The sequence below is a fragment of the Anomaloglossus baeobatrachus genome, chromosome 5, assembly GCF_048569485.1.
Source record: "Anomaloglossus baeobatrachus isolate aAnoBae1 chromosome 5, aAnoBae1.hap1, whole genome shotgun sequence".
Lineage (NCBI taxonomy): Eukaryota > Metazoa > Chordata > Amphibia > Anura > Aromobatidae > Anomaloglossus > Anomaloglossus baeobatrachus.
In genome coordinates, this window is record NC_134357.1 from 573479476 (window position 1) to 573498422 (window position 18947).

Sequence of the window (18947 nt, forward strand, 5' to 3'; positions counted from 1 at the left end):
CAGCTGGGGTACATCGGCACACGCATGCGCACTAGCTGCCTCTCCACACTTAGACGTGGAGGGGAAATTTGTCTTGGAGATGCTGTCTATGAACAGAAGGAAAAGCTAAAGGAAGCCTGACTTTCTATCCCTCCGAATTATGAAATGCAGCAATGAATTCCATGAGTTTGCTATAACATTAGCGTAGCAAAATGTGCATGAGGGTGTGATGTAGAGGTGCTAGAAATAGCTTGTCACCAGTGGGGCACTAATGGAATACAACAGCCAGTTCTATGATGCCACAAAATGGCAGTATTTTGTGCTATCATTATAGCTTATTAAAAACAGAGCACGAGGTTGTCATGCAGAGGTGCTGCACATAGATTTGCAGTAGTGTGAATTGACAAAAGTACAATAGCCACGTTTAGGATACAACTAGGTACAGTGAGTGTTTGCTAGTAAAATTGCTTAGTTTAAAAAAGTTGTAGTGTGCAATGCAGGCAGACGTGCTATGCAAATGTCTTTGCACTAGTGGGACTATAGCAAAGTCCAATAGCCACGTATAGGATGCCACTAGGTACACTGAGTGTGTGCTAGTATAATGGCTTCGTTATAATTTGTTGGAGTGTGCAACGCAGGCAGATGCGCTCTGCAAATGTCTTGGCACTAGTGGGACTATAGCAAAGTCCAATAGCCACGTATAGGATGCCACTAGGTACACTGTGTGTTTGCTAGTATAATGGATGAGTTTAAAAAAGATAGAGTGTGCAAGGCAGGCAGACGTGCTGCAAATAACGTTCCAATACTGTGAATTGACAAAAGTACAATAGCCACGTTTAGGATACAACTAGGTACAGTGAGTGTTTGCTAGTATAATGGCTTCGTTATAATTAGTTGGAGTGTGCAACGCAGGCAGATGCGCTCTGCAAATGTCTTGGCACTAGTGGGACTATAGCAAAGTCCAATAGCCACGTATAGGATGCCACTAGGTACACTGACTGTTTGGTAATATAATGGCTGAGTTTAAAAAAGTTAGAGTGTGCAATGCAGGCAGACGTGCTGCAAATAACGTTCCAATACTGTGAATTGACAAAAGTACAATAGCCACGTTTAGGATGCCACTAGGTACACTGACTGTTTGCTAGTATAATGGCTGAGTTTAAAAAAGTTAGAGTGTGCAATGCAGGCAGACGTGCTGCAAATAACGTTCCAATACTGTGAATTGACAAAAGTACAATAGCCACGTTTAGGATGCCACTAGGTACACTGACTGTTTGGTAGTATAATGGCTGAGTTTAAAAAAGTTAGAGTGTGCAATGCAGGCAGACGTGCTGCAAATAACGTTCCAATACTGTGAATTGACAAAAGTACAATAGCCACGTTTAGGATGCCACTAGGTACACTGACTGTTTGGTAGTATAATGGCTGAGTTTAAAAAAGTTAGAGTGTGCAATGCAGGCAGACGCGCTGCAAATAACGTTCCAATACTGTGAATTGACAAAAGTACAATAGCCACGTTTAGGATACAACTAGGTACAGTGAGTGTTTGCTAGTATAATGGCTGAGTTTAAAAAAGTTAGAGTGTGCAATGCAGGCAGACGTGCTGCAAATAACGTTCCAATACTGTGAATTGACAAAAGTACAATAGCCACGTTTAGGATACAACTAGGTACAGTGAGTGTTTGCTAGTATAATGGCTGAGTTTAAAAAAGTTAGAGTGTGCAATGCAGGCAGACGTGCTGCAAATAACGTTCCAATACTGTGAATTGACAAAAGTACAATAGCCACGTTTAGGATGCCACTAGGTACAGTGACTGTTTGCTAGTATAATGGCTGAGTTTAAAAAAGTTAGAGTGTGCAATGCAGGCAGACGTGCTGCAAATAACGTTCCAATACTGTGAATTGACAAAAGTACAATAGCCACGTTTAGGATGCCACTAGGTACACTGACTGTTTGGTAGTATAATGGCTGAGTTTAAAAAAGTTAGAGTGTGCAATGCAGGCAGACGTGCTGCAAATAACGTTCCAATACTGTGAATTGACAAAAGTACAATAGCCACGTTTAGGATGCCACTAGGTACACTGACTGTTTGGTAGTATAATGGCCGAGTTTAAAAAAGTTAGAGTGTGCAATGCAGGCAGACGTGCTGCAAATAACGTTCCAATACTGTGAATTGACAAAAGTACAATAGCCACGTTTAGGATACAACTAGGTACAGTGAGTGTTTGCTAGTATAATGGCTGAGTTTAAAAAAGTTAGAGTGTGCAATGCAGGCAGACGTGCTGCAAATAACGTTCCAATACTGTGAATTGACAAAAGTACAATAGCCACGTTTAGGATACAACTAGGTACAGTGAGTGTTTGCTAGTATAATGGCTGAGTTTAAAAAAGTTAGAGTGTGCAATGCAGGCAGACGTGCTGCAAATAACGTTCCAATACTGTGAATTGACAAAAGTACAATAGCCACGTTTAGGATGCCACTAGGTACACTGACTGTTTGCTAGTATAATGGCTGAGTTTAAAAAACTTGGAGTGTGCAATGCAGGCAGATGTGCTCTGCAAATGTCTTGGCACTAGTGGGACTATAGCAAAGTCCAATAGCCACGTATAGGATGCCACTAGGTACACTGAGTGTGTGCTAGTATAATGGCTTCGTTATAATTAGTTGGAGTGTGCAACGCAGGCAGATGCGCTCTGCAAATGTCTTGGCCCTAGTGGGACTATAGCAAAGTCCAATAGCCACGTATAGGATGCCACTAGGTACACTGAGTGTGTGCTAGTATAATGGCTTAGTTATAATGAGTTGGAGTGTGCAACGCAGGCAGATGCGCTCTGCAAATGTCTTGGCACTAGTGGGACTATAGCAAAGTCCAATAGCCACGTATAGGATGCCACTAGGTACACTGAGTGTTTGCTAGTATAATGGCTTAGTTATAATGAGTTGGAGTGTGCAACGCAGGCAGATGCGCTCTGCAAATGTCTTGGCACTAGTGGGACTATAGCAAAGTCCAATAGCCACGTATAGGATGCCACTAGGTACACTGAGTGTTTGCTAGTATAATGGCTTCGTTATAATTTGTTGGAGTGTGCAACGCAGGCAGATGCGCTCTGCAAATGTCTTGGCACTAGTGGGACTATAGCAAAGTCCAATAGCCACGTATAGGATGCCACTAGGTACACTGAGTGTTTGCTAGTATAATGGCTTCGTTATAATTAGTTGGAGTGTGCAACGCAGGCAGATGCGCTCTGCAAATGTCTTTGCACTAGTGGGACTATAGCAAAGTCCAATAGCCACGTATAGGATGCCACTAGGTACACTGAGTGTTTGCTAGTATAATGGCTTCGTTATAATTAGTTGGAGTGTGCAACGCAGGCAGATGCGCTCTGCAAATGTCTTGGCACTAGTGGGACTATAGCAAAGTCCAATAGCCACGTATAGGATGCCACTAGGTACACTGAGTGTTTGCTAGTATAATGGCTGAGTTTAAAAAACTTGGAGTGTGCAATGCAGGCAGATGCGCTCTGCTAATGTCTTTGCACTAGTGGGACTATAGCAAAGTCCAATAGCCACGTATAGGATGCCACTAGGTACACTGAGTGTTTGCTAGTATAATTGCTTAGTTTAAAAAAGTTGGAGTGTGCAATGCAGGCAGACGCGCTCTGCAAATGTCTTTGCACTAGTGGGACTATAGCAAAGTCCAATAGCCACGTATAGGATGCCACTAGGTACACTGAGTGTGTGCTAGTATAATGGCTTCGTTATAATTAGTTGGAGTGTGCAACGCAGGCAGATGCGCTCTGCAAATGTCTTGGCACTAGTGGGACTATAGCAAAGTCCAATAGCCACGTATAGGATGCCACTAGGTACACTGAGTGTTTGCTAGTATAATGGCTTCGTTATAATTTGTTGGAGTGTGCAACGCAGGCAGATGCGCTCTGCAAATGTCTTGGCACAAGTGGGACTATAGCAAAGTCCAATAGCCACGTATAGGATGCCACTAGGTACACTGAGTGTTTGCTAGTATAATGGCTTCGTTATAATTAGTTGGAGTGTGCAACGCAGGCAGATGCGCTCTGCAAATGTCTTTGCACTAGTGGGACTATAGCAAAGTCCAATAGCCACGTATAGGATGCCACTAGGTACACTGAGTGTGTGCTAGTATAATGGCTTAGTTATAATTCGTTGGAGTGTGCAACGCAGGCAGACGTGCTGCAAATGTCTTGGCACTAGTGGGACTATAGCAAAGTCCAATAGCCACGTATAGGATGCCACTAGGTACACTGAGTGTTTGCTAGTATAATGGCTTCGTTATAATTTGTTGGAGTGTGCAACGCAGGCAGATGCGCTCTGCAAATGTCTTGGCCCTAGTGGGACTATAGCAAAGTCCAATAGCCACGTATAGGATGCCACTAGGTACACTGAGTGTTTGCTAGTATAATGGCTGAGTTTAAAAAACTTGGAGTGTGCAATGCAGGCAGATGTGCTCTGCTAATGTCTTTGCACTAGTGGGACTATAGCAAAGTCCAATAGCCACGTATAGGATGCCACTAGGTACACTGAGTGTTTGCTAGTATAATGGCTGAGTTTAAAAAACTTGGAGTGTGCAATGCAGGCAGATGTGCTCTGCTAATGTCTTTGCACTAGTGGGACTATAGCAAAGTCCAATAGCCACGTATAGGATGCCACTAGGTACACTGAGTGTTTGCTAGTATAATGGCTTACTTAGAATGAGTTGGAGTGTGCAGAGGACAAGAGGGTACAGTGGCAGGATTGTGGGGCTCTGGGTAGAGGAATGGAAGCCTGCCTTTCTATTCCCTCCTAATGGTGAAATGCAGGGAGGAAATCCCTGACCTTGGCTACACAGACGCTGTTGCTGTTTGCAGGACCTGTCACTTATGGCTCTCTGACCCTGCCGGTACGAGCCCTTAAAAGGACTGCTAGAATGTGCTCTCCCTAAGCTGTCTAACGCTGTGTATGCAGCGCATACAGCTGTATCGGCGATAGGACAAAGGACGGAACTGCGACAGTGATGTCTGACACCAAAGACGCAGAAGGCAGATAATGGCGATCGTGAAGAAAATGTCCGGTTTTATAATGCAGGGACATGTGACATGCAGATCCTATCACACATGCCGTTGCTTCTCTGCCTCAAAGTCCACTTAGGTGTGTGTGTGTCTGTGATTGGCTGACATGCTGGCCAGCCCCACAAGACGCGCGCGCTTAGGGAAGGAAGACAAGAAAAAAAAAAAAAAAATGGCGATCGCCATTATAGAAACAGCAGTGATCTGAAGGCGCTGTTCACGCACACTATACACTGAAATGTGATAATAGTTTGATTCACAGAGTGACTTACACTATTACAGCAGAAACCAAGCTAAGATTTAGCTGTTTTTTGGCTGCTAGAACCGTTCTCGAACGTTTCTAGAACTATCGAGCTTTTGCAAAAAGCTCGAGTTCTAGTTCGATCTAGAACATGCCCCAAAATCACTCGAGCCGCGAACTGGAGAACCACGAACCACGAACCGCGCTCAACTCTACTGATAACACTAATTATAGCAAAAAGCAATTGAAATACCCCAAATGACACATACTGTATATATAATAGCTGGGTAATTGTCCTGGTGTGTGTGGCGTCTGCTGCACACACTGGGACCTGGGCTACCTCTTATCAACAGTTGTTTCTGTTTGCGACATGGAAGCAGATATATACAGGTCACAGGTACAGTACAGACCAAAAGTTTGGACACATCTCATTCAAAGAGTTTTCTTTATTTTCCTGACTCTAAAAATTGTAGATTCACATTGAAGGCATCAAAACTATGAATTAAAACATGTGGAATGAAATACTTACAAAAGTGTAAAACAACTGAAAATATGTCTTATATCCTAGGTTCTTCAAAGTAGCCACCTTTTGCTTTGATTACTACTTTGCACACTCTTGGCATTCTCTTGATGAGCTTCAAGAGGTAATCACCGGAAATGGTCTTCCAACAGTCTTGAAGAAGTTCCCAGAGATGCTTAGCACTTGTTGGCCCTTTTCCCTTCACTCTGCGGTCCAGCTCACCCCAAACCATCTCGATTGGATTCAGGTCTGGTGACTGTGGAGACCAGGTCATCTGGCATAGCACCCCATCACTTTCCTTCTTAGTCAAATAGCCCTTAGACAGCCTGGAGGTGTATTTGAGGTCATTGTCCTGTTGAAAAATAAATTATGGTCCAACTAAACGCAAACCGGATGGAATAGCATGCCGCTGCAAGATACTGTGGTAGGCATGCTGGTTCAGTATGCCTTCAATTTTGAATAAATCACCAACAGTGTCAGCAGCAAAGCACCCCCACACCATCACACCTCCTCCTCCATGCTTCACGGTGGGAACCAGGCATGTAGAGTCCATCCATTCACCTTTTCTACAAAGACACGGTGGTTGGATCCAAAGATCTCAAATTTGGACTCATCAGACCAAAGCACAGATTTCCACTGGTCTAATGTCCATTCCTTGTATTCTTTAGCCCAAACAAGTCTCCTCTGCTTGTTGTCTGTCCTTAGCAGTGGTTTCCTAGCAGCTATTTTACCATGAAGGCCTGCTGCACAAAGTCTCCTCTTAACAGTTGTTCTAGAGATGAGAAGGTGTGTCCAAATTTTTGGTCTCTACTGTATGTGTTGCTCTAATAATCTATTAATTTATCTAGGAGGACGCATAGCACAATGAAATGTAAAATATAGAGTAGGACCCCCCTATTGAGCTTTGACGTGATGTGGCAGGGGTGGCTCAAAAAATTGATCAATTATTTGCTAAAAATCTCATTTTGTATTATAGTGCAGTTGGAATAAATCTGTGAATTTACACTTTTATTTCATGCATACCACTCTCAGATCGTGCTGGCTCCCTTTTCTCATTATGGAGAGAGAACTGAAGGCGCTGCATATGTCTTCAGAATGTGAGTACACTCCTAGTAAAGTAACTGATCTGCAATATGCTGAAACTGAGGAATTAAAGGGTAAGTTGGACATTACAATGAAAATATAGGAATTACAGGCTCTACCACATATACTAGAGGTGCTTTGGGGATAAAGAATCATATAGTAAAGAAAACCCCAGCACTCAAAATGAAGACAAAGGGGGAATTATGCATAAGTGAATTTATTGACTAATACACTGCAAAAGGAACCTAACCAGAGCAACAGCACCAACGTTTCGGCATAGAGCGTTTCTCAAGGTTGTTGCTTGAAAAGGTGTGGAGACAATAACAATAATGAGTGCATTATATACAGGTGATACACAGATTATATACAGAATAATACAAATATACATGAAGATATACTGCGGAACGTACATCACTGGTCAGAGTAAGGAAACACGGGTCTCGAAGGACAACCGGAGGTTTGCAAATAAAGGTAAGGTTCCACACGTTTTGCAGAGTATGCTCTTAATCACATGGAGAGAGAGATAATTAGTACAGGTATAATAGCAAAATTGCGTACCATAGGAGATAATAATGGTCAGGTGACAAAGGTAAAAACAGACAGCCGCAGCTGCTATCCAAACCAGACAGCCGGAGCTGGTATCAGTGCCAAGGTGAGTGGAGAAGAAAGAAGCGAGGAGGAGAGAGAAAGAGAGGGAGAGAGAGAAAGAGAGGGAGAGAAAGAGAGGGAGAGAAAGAGAGGGAGAGAAAGAGAAAAAGAGAAAGAGAGGGAGAGAAAGAGAGGGAGAGAAAGAGAGGGAGAGAGAGGGGGAAAGAAAGAGAGGGAGAGTGAGGGGAAAAGAAAGAGAGGGAGAGGGAAAGAGAGAAAAGAGAAGAGGGAAAGAGAAAGAGGGAAAGAGAAAGAGGGAGAGAGAAAGATGGAGAAAGAAGAAGAAAAGGGAGAAAAAAGGAGGGAGAAACAGAGGGAGAGAAAAGGAAGGAAAAAGAGGAATGGTGCAGAGAAAGACAAAGGGGGAACAGAGGAAAAAATCTGCGGGACCAAGAATATTATCTCAAGAATCGCGTATACCGATGGCAATCATCTGCTCCATCTTGCAATTTTCGCCGTGGCGGTGGTTTCTCTTCTGGGTCCGACAGCGACCACTTTTCTACAGATTCCCAGTCTTTTTTAGGTCCGAGACGCCCCGGAAAAAACAGACGAGGAGGGGGCGGAAACACCGGGGGACGCCCAGACAGAGTTACAACTCGCTCCCAGGTAGGGACAACATTGTGTACAATATATCCAGCCAGACCCTGTCCCCTCTCGAGACCCAGGTCCTACAGAAGGGACTCTCCTTTTGTCCCATCCCCTCCTTCAGCACCTTTAATCTAGAATATGACCTTAACAGATTTTTAGAAATCTTTGCCTGAAAGCACACTTCGCTAATGGTACTCCCGAGTTTGGCCCACCATCCTCCGCATCCGTTACTTCTTCACCCCCTAGTGGGTTTACACTCAAGGGTCTCAACCTCAGGATCCCCAGCAGTTACCAACCCCCACGCTGCTACCACCCAGTTGAGACTTTCATCAGCCTAGTCTCGAGGGATGTTCAGGCCATTACTACGGACATTAGTAGGGGGTACTACCACCTGAGGAACTACATGACCCCCGATGAGCGCAGGGCCCTGACTTCTCTTAAAAATCATAAGAACATTGTCATCAAGCCAGCCGACAAAGGCGGGGCGATCGTGGTACTAGATAGAATCTACTACATTGATGAAATTCGCCAGCAACTTAGCGACACCAATACTTACCGCCCATTACCCCATGATCCCACGTCCCGTATTTCCACTCTTATACAAGAAAAGGTGCAACATTACAAACAGAATACCATAATTGACGAAAACTGAGTGAATTTTTGACTAACAATCACCCCATCACCCCGGTGTTCTATACTCTGCCCAAGATCCATAAGAATTTGACCTCTCCACCCGGCCGTCCCATCGTCGCATCCACTGACTCCCTACTGTCACCTATCTCTATCACCCTTGAAAAAAATACTAACTCCACATATCCCTAAAATTCCCTCATATTTGAAAGATACCAACCATTTCCTCTCTATTCTAAGATCAATTCCCAGCGTCCCTGATAACTGCCTACTCGCCACTCTAGATGTCTCCAGTTTATATACGAGCATAGGCCATCATGAAGGCATCCATGCAGTTTACATGTTCCTCGATACTCACACGGACCTTCCCTCTTCCAAAAAGGAGTTCTGTCTTGATATGCACGAGGTGGTCCTTACCCAGAACTTCTTCCTCTTCGAGGATCAGTTTTTTCTGCAATGTAGGGGGACCGCGATGGGATCCAATGTCGCGCCCCCCTACGCTAACATTTTCATGGACCACTTCGAGCACTGCCATATCTATCCTCATCCACTATTTGACAGCAAGGTGACACTATGGAAACGTTATATCGATGACTTCTTTCTGATCTGGACTGGCGACGTTACATCGCTTAACTCTTTTTTCACTGACATCAATAGTGCCACTGACAACATCACATTCACCCTGCATCACAGTGATCACACCATCAATTTCCTCGACACCACAGTAATCATCAACCCCGACCATACCCTCTCGACAGATTTGTACACAAAGCCGACTGACAGAAATAGTCTCCTCCTACATTCCAGCTGCCACCCACGGCACATCAAAAAGTCTTTGCCTCACTCTCAGCATTGTCATGTCGACCGGATCATTTCAGATCCCCCTACTAGGGATGCACGCCATACTGACATGGATATGAAATTTTCAGCCAGAGGCTACCCGCCATATGTGAGACCCCCACCCTCTCGTTCTGCTCCCAACCCACAGGGTAAAAACAGGGTCCCCTTCGTGAGTACATATCACCCGTTCAGTCCTCTTATTAACGGTGTCATCTTCAAACATTGGCCTCTACTCCATCAAGCCTACCCTTCTATTCCGGAATTTGACTCCCGGCCACTCATTTTCCACAAGCGCCCCCACAACTTGAGGGACAGCCTTGTCAGGGCCGACATTGGCCCCTCCAAGCCACCTGCCAGACAGATCTTCCTCTCGTGCCAACGTAAGGGCACTTTTCCATGCCTGCATTGTCTCCAATGCTCACACATCATCAAGGGTGATTTTTTTACACACCCACGCACCGGTAAGAAATTCCCGATCCGTGGATATTTCACCTGCGAATCGAACTTTGTCATCTATCTGATCAAGTGCCCCTGCGGTCTCGGATATGTTGGTGAGACCACCCAACATATCCGGGACCGCATTAATAAGCACAAATCTACCATCCGCTGTAAACAGACCACCTTACCCATCCCAGCCCATTTTATTGCCGCAGGCCACACCATACCACAGCTCAGATTCCAAGTACTCGAGCATGTTGACCAACCCCGCCGTGGCGGCAACCGCATCAAAACACTCAGAGAACGCGAGGCGTTCTGGATTCATACTCTCCAAACTTTAGAGCCCCTAGGGCTCAATAGGGAATATGAGGCCCCCCCGTTAACACATTTATGGGTTTTATACTTGCATGTCCTCTTGATTGCAATATCTAGCATTATACTGCTAAGGTTTCAATTTGTCATCAATCCCCTAGTCTTTTTTTTCTCTGGACCTATGTAACTATGGATTTATACTTCCTTTACTTGCTTTGTATAATGATACATCTCTAACCTCTAATCTCCTATATGTCTCCTGCTAGCCTTTGGAATTAACCCCCTGTCTTTTTCTTTCCAGATATCGCACATCTGATCCTCTCCCATCCCCCACATCCATCTAGTGGCACAATCCCATTCACGCTCTGCAGCAGGTAAATTACCGATACAATGCCCCTCCAGCGCACTGCCCCTTCACCCACCCACTGGCCGTCTCATTGTCATGTGCTAATACACGTCACAGACATGCGCACCCTGTGCGTTCCACATGTGCGTTCCTCTGCACGTGACCGGATGTGACGCGCCTCCCATCACACCACTGACTTCCTTATAATGGCGCCGCACGGCAGTCATCTTCACGCCGCTGCAGCCTCTCTCCTTGCCACTGGTGCCAGCTCCGGATCTCCACTGCAGGTAGCGCTGCTGTCCTGCACACTTCAGCCACCACCGATACTTGAGATTACCCCATCTCACCATGCTGCTTTGTTTTCCAGGCGTCCTCTCACCTCACATAGTGATCCTGTCACCCCTTCACCTACGGTATGTAGCATCTGCCTCCCTGTTGTTGCTAACCATACTTACCAGCTGTGTTTCTTTTCTCCCTCCACCTTTTACCCCTTTTTTTTCCTCTGTTCCCCCTTTGTCTTTCTCTGCACCATTCCTCTTTTTCCTTCCTTTTCTCTCCCTCTGTTTCTCCCTCCTTTTTTCTCCCTTTTCTTCTTCTCTCTCCCTCTTTCTCTCTCCCTCTTTCTCTTTCCCTCTTTCTCTCTTCTCTTTTCTCTCTTTCCCTCTCCCTCTCTTTCTTTCCCTCTCTCTCTCTCCCTCCCTTTCTCTCCCTCTCTTTCTCTCCCTCTCTTTCTCTCCCTCCCTTTCTCTCCCTCTCTTTCTCTCCCTCTCTCCCTCTCTTTCTCTCTCTCCCTCTCTTTCTCTCCCTCCCTCTCTTTCTCTCTCCTCCTCGCTTCTTTCTTCTCCACTCACCTTGGCACTGATACCAGCTCCGGCTGTCTGGTTTGGGTACCAGCTGCGGCTGTCTGTTTTTACCTTTGTCACCTGACCATTATTATCTCCTATGGTACGCAATTTTGTTATTATACCTGTACTAATTATCTCTCACTCCATGTGATTAAGAGCATACTCTGCAAAACGTGTGGAACCTTACCTTTATTTGCAAACCTCCGGTTGTCCATCGAGACCCGTGTTTCCTTACTCTGACCAGTGATGTACGTTCCGCAGTATATCTTCATGTATATTTGTATTATTCTGTATATAATCTGTGTATCACCTGTATATAATGCACTCATTATTGTTATTGTCTCCACACCTTTTCAGGCAACAACCTTGAGAAAGGCTCTATGCCGAAACGTTGGTGCTGTTGCTCTGGTTAGGTTCCTTTTGCAGTGTATTAGTCAATAAATTCACTTATGCATAATTCCCCCTTTGTCTTCATTATGAGTGCTGGGGTTTTCTTTACTATATTACAATGAAAATGTCTGACAAGGGTGGAGTAGTGATAGTGATGGATTCTTCTGCATACAGGTCACAAATAATAGACCTTCTGAATGATACCAGTACATATGTAAAATTAAATTACATAACAATCCCTCTGTGAAATTTATTAAAGACACAAATAAAATCAATGACGGGATATCTTTGGGAGCGCTCACTAAAGCTCAGGGTGATTACTTGCATGTAGATCATCCTGTTCTTCCTATTATGCATGCCCTCCCAAAGATGCACAAATCCACCCCCCATGAGACCCATTATTTCTGGGATTGGCTCCATTACGGGGTGACTGGGAGAGCGGCTTCATTCATTACTTCAGCCACTAGTCCAGCGCACACCAGGTTTTCTGAAGGATTCTACTGATGTTTTGGAGCAACTTTCACATTTTTTTGGTCTCTTGGTTGAGCTGTGATGTTACCTCACTATTTTTATCCCACACAATATTGCTCTAGATGCATTGGCATTTAATTTAAAGAAATATTCCAACTTTTCTGAAGATTTACAGCATTATATGTTGGATGTGACTTTTTTTTTCCTCATGACTCACATTTTTTTTCCTTTTGATAATTATTTTTTTTTCTGCAATGTAAGGATGTGTCCATGGTGCCAAATACTACCCTTCCCTTGCAAATCTGGGAAGAATGTTAATTTCATTTTTTTCACAGAATAATCCCTTTATTGTCCTTTTGTTCTGGTATGCCTGATTCATAGACAACATGCTCATCATTTCTGCCATACCAGAGTTTATGTCTTATATCAATTCAAATCAATTTAATCTCTTTTTTTCAGCATAATTCAACATCAATTTCTATTTTGGATTTGCAGAGTGGAAAAAAAATCCTAGAAAGGAAGAGAGAGGTGGCGCTTTTCCCGTTGCAGTATTTAGTGATCATAAGGAGTGCTTGAATGGTAATGCACTCACCTTGGGGTAAAATGGATCGTGCATGTAATCCAGGGAACCCGACTATCCAACGGCGGCATCCGGTCGGCCCATTGAATTGGAGTCGTTCACTGGGCTCCGAGCAGAAAACAAAAAGACAAAAGGAGAAGGGCGGTCCGCACACAATCCGGTGGCTTAGACGTATAGGTACAAAATGACCAGATCCACTTATACTGATCTTTTCTTTATTAAAAAAGTAAAAAATTTAAAATTAACAAAGACATTATTAGTATGAGTGGATCTGGTCATTTTGTGCCTATACGTCTAAGCCACCGGATTATGCGCGGATCACCCGTCTCCTCTTGTCTTTTTATTTTTTTGGATTTACATTTGCATGATAAAATGTCCACCTCTACCTTTTGTAAACCCCTTTCTGGTAACAGTGTATTGCATGCGGCTAGCAGTCAGCGAGGTGGTGACATTAGACGTAAATTATTAACACGAGAGGCGTACTGGAAATTTTATTTAGATACTGCCTCACCGCATGGTCTGAATACCGTTCATATATGTTCCCTTATTGGTTTTTCATTATATGCATTCAAATATTTAGATGTTCTGTGTTTCAGCTTGTATTTGAATATTTGGTTATTGATTTTTTTTATGTGCTCAGTCATTTAAAACTCTTTTTACCCTTTATTTTTTATTCTCTTTTCTGCTCCCTCTTTTTCTTCATTTTTCAAGTGTATTGTTTTTAGCTTGAACAAAGTTGTATTGTAGCGTTTGAAACGCGTTACTTTCATTATCATATATATATATATAATATCCAATTCTGAATAAACTTGGAATTTTATAATTACGTTTATAATTGGAATTACGTTTGGTTCAATGGACAGTCCTTGCTTCAATTGATTCAGTGGGTGAGCAGATATTCCCTTCCCTTTACCTATGCATGTGCTAAATATTTTAAGGCTAGTGAACAACCCTCTACGCTAACTTAGGTTGGTGGCAAAGCGGTGAACACATGGGCAACATCTATAACAATTTCAGGGTATAAAGGAATGGCCTCATTCACAGTCAGTCTAGATGAACAGTTGAATCTTCTACTTTGAGAGCAAGTGAAAAATTTTGCTGAAATATGGTCAGTTTGCTGTGGGAGTCAAATCTTTTTCCCTGAGGCAACGCTTTGCTGCTCCATGTCATCCAAATACTTTCAAAATTAAACTCCTCATCTGATGAGGCTGAAGATACCGCAGCAGTAGCACTGTCAGGACCCAAGTCCTCTTGCCTTAATGCACACACACTGATTACAAGCAAACAGCTCACAGGTGAGGATTTTACCTTTATTAGCCATTCAAACCCATTTGTGTCAACATCTGTGCATGTTATCAGGCCAAAATTACAAGGGTGTGTGAACTTTTGATCAGGGTGATTTGCATGTTTTTGATTGTCATTATGATTTCAAGAGAAAACACAGTAGATGACAATAAATGGCTTCATACAACCACTATCCATGAGTGGAAAAAAACGTTTTTGTGTTATCATTCATATTCTCTGAAAAAAGGCCAAGAAAGCAAAAAATCTGCCGAGGAATGTAAACGTTTGAGCCCAACTGTATACAGAAGACAATATGAGACATTAGAGAGTAACACAACACATACCAAATACCAAGAGAAGTGAGGTTCCTGCTCGCAAGCATTACAGTCTATGAGGAAGAAGGGGAGGCACAAAAGGTAAAAGGTAAAAAGTGCTTGTACTTGTATTGTACGGTCCAGCCATCAATATAATACATAGGGGATTCACATTTTGCTACATGAACTAGTCCGGCCAGTATGGGAACAATTACAGGTACAGAGGGCTATTAAGTGCATATAGGGTGTGAACAGATGATAAAACAGAGAAAAAGGAACAGATATTGTAAGGGCAAACCAGGAATAGTTAGATGAGTAAGGCGATAGGCCATTCTAAAGAAATGCATTTTTAGGTCTTGCTTAGGGCTGTGGGTATTGTCTGTTAAGTGAATTGTCCTGGGTAGCGTATTCCAAAAAATTGTCTCAGTTTGTGAGATGTCTTGGACACGTGAGTGGGAGGTTTTAGAATATAGATGATGTCAGTCTTAGGTCATTATTGGAATGGAGGGCACAGGTAAGGTGATAGACAAAAATGAGGGAGGAGATATAGGAGGCTGCAGAACTGTGGAGAGCATTGTGGGGGAGAATGATAAGTTTATCTTGTACGCTGTAGCGGATGGGCAACCAGTGCAATGACTGGCACACTGTAAAATATGGTTCTGGCTGCTGTATTCTGGATGGTTTGGAAAGGGGACCGTTTAGTAAGAGGCAGACTGATTAGCAGAGAATTGCAGTAATCCAGGCAAGAATGAATAAGAGCGACAGTAAGAGTTTATGCAGAGTCAACGCTAAGAAAAGCTTGAATTCTAGAGATGTTTTTGACGTGGAGGTTACATGAGTGAGTGATTGGATATCGGGAGTGAGGAGGAGATCTGAGTCATGTATGACCCCAAGACTTCGGGTGTGCTGCTGGAGAGTAATGGTAGAACCACAGATGGAAATGGTAATATTGGGTTTCAGAAGATTAATAGGAGGAAACATGAGAAGTTCAGTTTTTGATAGATTCAGTTTTAGATGGAGGGAGGACATGATATTGGAGACAGCAGACAGACTATCACTGGTATTTTTCAAACTCCAAACACAGAGACCAAGGGAGCATAGTGAAGGCCATATAAGTAAAGGAAATAATCCACAAACAAATCCTCTTTGCAGAAGTAGTAACACCTTTATTAAATACAGAATTTATTCAACAAGAGGAATAAATAAGCTACAAAGTGAACATGCAATAAAGCAGAGATACAGGTGAATAAGGAGTCCTAGAGAAATCACCAGTCAGTGAACCCCATCACTGGTATTTTGTAGTAATTCAATGATAATGTCAAAAGAGGTGTACAATTGGGTGTCATCAGCATAAAGATGATACTGAAAACCGAATCTACCGATAATTTGTCCAATAGGGGCAGTATATAGAGAGAAGAGTAGTGGGTCTAGAACTGAACCCTGACAGAGAGGGGAAGAGGAGAGGAAGAAAAGAGGAACTTTGGCATGCCACTGTATAAATCATCCATAGGGGATATATGACAATCTGTTTCTCCACAAGGTCGGCATACATACAGAGGATAAAGGGTGGGAAGTGCTTAGCGGAAGCTGCGGATCTTATACACAGGCTGTGGATTCTAAATACTTTTTTGGAATAAAGTTATTACAATTGTAAAATCTAATCAGCAGGTTTAGTTGGAGACACCAAGGTTTTATATAAGGGAATATAGAAAAACTGACACTGGACACACGTGGGAAAACTGCGGAAGGACGATTATTGTTTCTTACACATAAATTGATAACATTTAGATGGATTCAGACGACCCTCCAACAAAACGTGATTAACAAAATCATTAGTACAGGACGGTATGAGAAGGGGATTTATTCTAAAAGAAATGCTGGCCAAAAATGAGAGAATCTGGGCCCCGGGGCTGGAGACTTCGGGCTTCCAGCGTGTCAGTACGAGATGGGGTCCTTGTCCCTGGAGCTTCTCTACTCAGTATAATGAGACTCACTGATCTTATTTATATAAAAAGCGTCTGAGTAAAATAGAAACTGCCGAAATATGAGGAGCTTGTCTGATCTATGTCATTGTATAAAGAGCTATGGAGACAGCGCTATTCTTCTGATAAAATGTGATGTCGCTGTAGCCCTAATATTTCTGTACATGGTCCATGTGTCTGAAATGCTTAGCCATTTGCTTTGTTTTATATTTTTCTAGCCCATTAGGGCCATGTAATGTCATTTTACCTTTTGCAATATGCCACTTTTTGAATAATATGAGCAAGTTTGTAATAAAGTCTGGAAACATTTTACTCCGAGTGCATTGGAGCTGGATTTTGTTTTTCCTTTTGCTGACACCACTGATGTTGGCATATGGCAACTGCCATTGGTTTAGCTGCAGAGAGATTCTCTGCCTTGTGTGGGTCATTCATGCAACTAAAGTAAAGCGCTGATGGCGGGCCCTGCACCATCCACCATTGTCAAGATGTCTAGGAAGTAGTAAAAAGGACACTGAGGGAATGGCATACAGGTGAGAAGGATTTTTTTTTTTGTGTATGTGAAGGTCGGCATAATAAGGGACATTAGTACAGGATGGGACATTGCTACAAGAAAAGGACCAGGATGGGCATATTACTAAAAGGGGACAAGGATGGGCACATTACTACAAGGGGACAAGGATGGGCACATTACCACAAGAGGACAAGGGTGGGCACATTTCTACAAGGGAACAAAGATAGGAATGTTAGTACAAGAAGGGGATCAAGATGTGCACATCACTACAAGAAGATGACCAAGATGTGCACATCACTACAAGAAGATGACCAAGATGGGCACATTACTACAAGAGGACAAGAATGGGCACATAACTACAAGGAGATGACAAAGATGTGCACATTTCTACAAGGGGACAAGAATGGACACATTGCTACATGGGACAAGGATTAGCACATTACAACAAAGGGACAAGGATTGGCACATTGGTACAGGGGACAAGTAAGGAGACATTACTACACGATAGGGACAAGGATGGGAACATTACTACAGGAGACATGGATGGTCACATTGTTACGTTAGACAAGGATGGACCCATTACTATAGGTTGGGAACAAAGATTGACAAATTACTACAGGGGACGAGGATGGGCACATTACCTCAAGGGAACAAGGATGGGTACATTGACACTTTGGACAAAGAAGGGTACATAACAACAAGGGGAGAAGGATTGGCTCATTGCTACAGGGAACAAGGGATGAGCACATTACTACAAGATGGTGACAAGAATGAGAACATTCCTACAGGAAGGGGACAAGCATGGGTACAAGGATGGTGATAAGAATGAGAACATTTTCATTACTACAGGGGACAAGGATGGTCACATTTCCACAGGGGACAAGTATGTAACACCAATATTACAACCCACTAGTGGGGGTTCAAAGCATATAGAAATGTCATACCAACACCAAAGGAGAAAAACATGCAAGCCAAGAATATAAATATAAAAATTTTTATATTCTTTATTGAACAATAATAAAAAATAAACACAATAAAATGGAACAATCCAAGGGACAGATGGTATTAATTGTGAAGATCCGGCAACAATACTAATGTAAATTAATGGAACCCTCAGTCAAACGTGTAAATAAACTAATCAGCTTCAAGTAAGTCACATAAATATGTGATGTCCCAATACTGCATCATCAAATGAAACATAAACATAAAAATATATGAACAACTGGAAATTACTAACAACTATATACCTGAGGAATACCTAGAGTTTCAAAATTCTAACTAAAGTAATCTTGCAGAAAATAGAAAACAAATAACCTAGCAGGCCTGCGAGGCCTCAGGTATGCGTTGCAGGGTTACGTAACCGGGTCTAAAGAAGGTTAAGGAGCGGTATCCCAGTGCATCCGACGTGCATTTCCCAACCTTAGTGCTTCGTCAGGAACCAGGAAAAGTTATAATAAAATATTTAGAACATTGTGTGGGGTGTACTAACTTTTGTAATATACTGTGAATATATAACAATGTGAAATGTTCAATGCACATGGAATATTGCTTTTTACTTCATTTTTAGAAAACAGACGTCTATTAGTAACTGCATATATAATAATTCTATTGTAAGATCTAACGTGCTTTTCCTTTCTTGTTTACTTATTTGCCTTTACTTTGACTGTCTGTTTTGTATTTTCTTGTTCAGTTTGTCAAATATATGGTTTCTCCCCGTGTGGCTGTTTCTTAGAGGTCAACAAATATTCAAGTGAAACATTTCTCACCTTCTAGGTATGATAATGGCTTCTACCTTTGTGAGTTTTGTAATGTTTAAAAATACAGTCAGGGCCAGAAATATTTGGACAGTGACACAAGTTTTG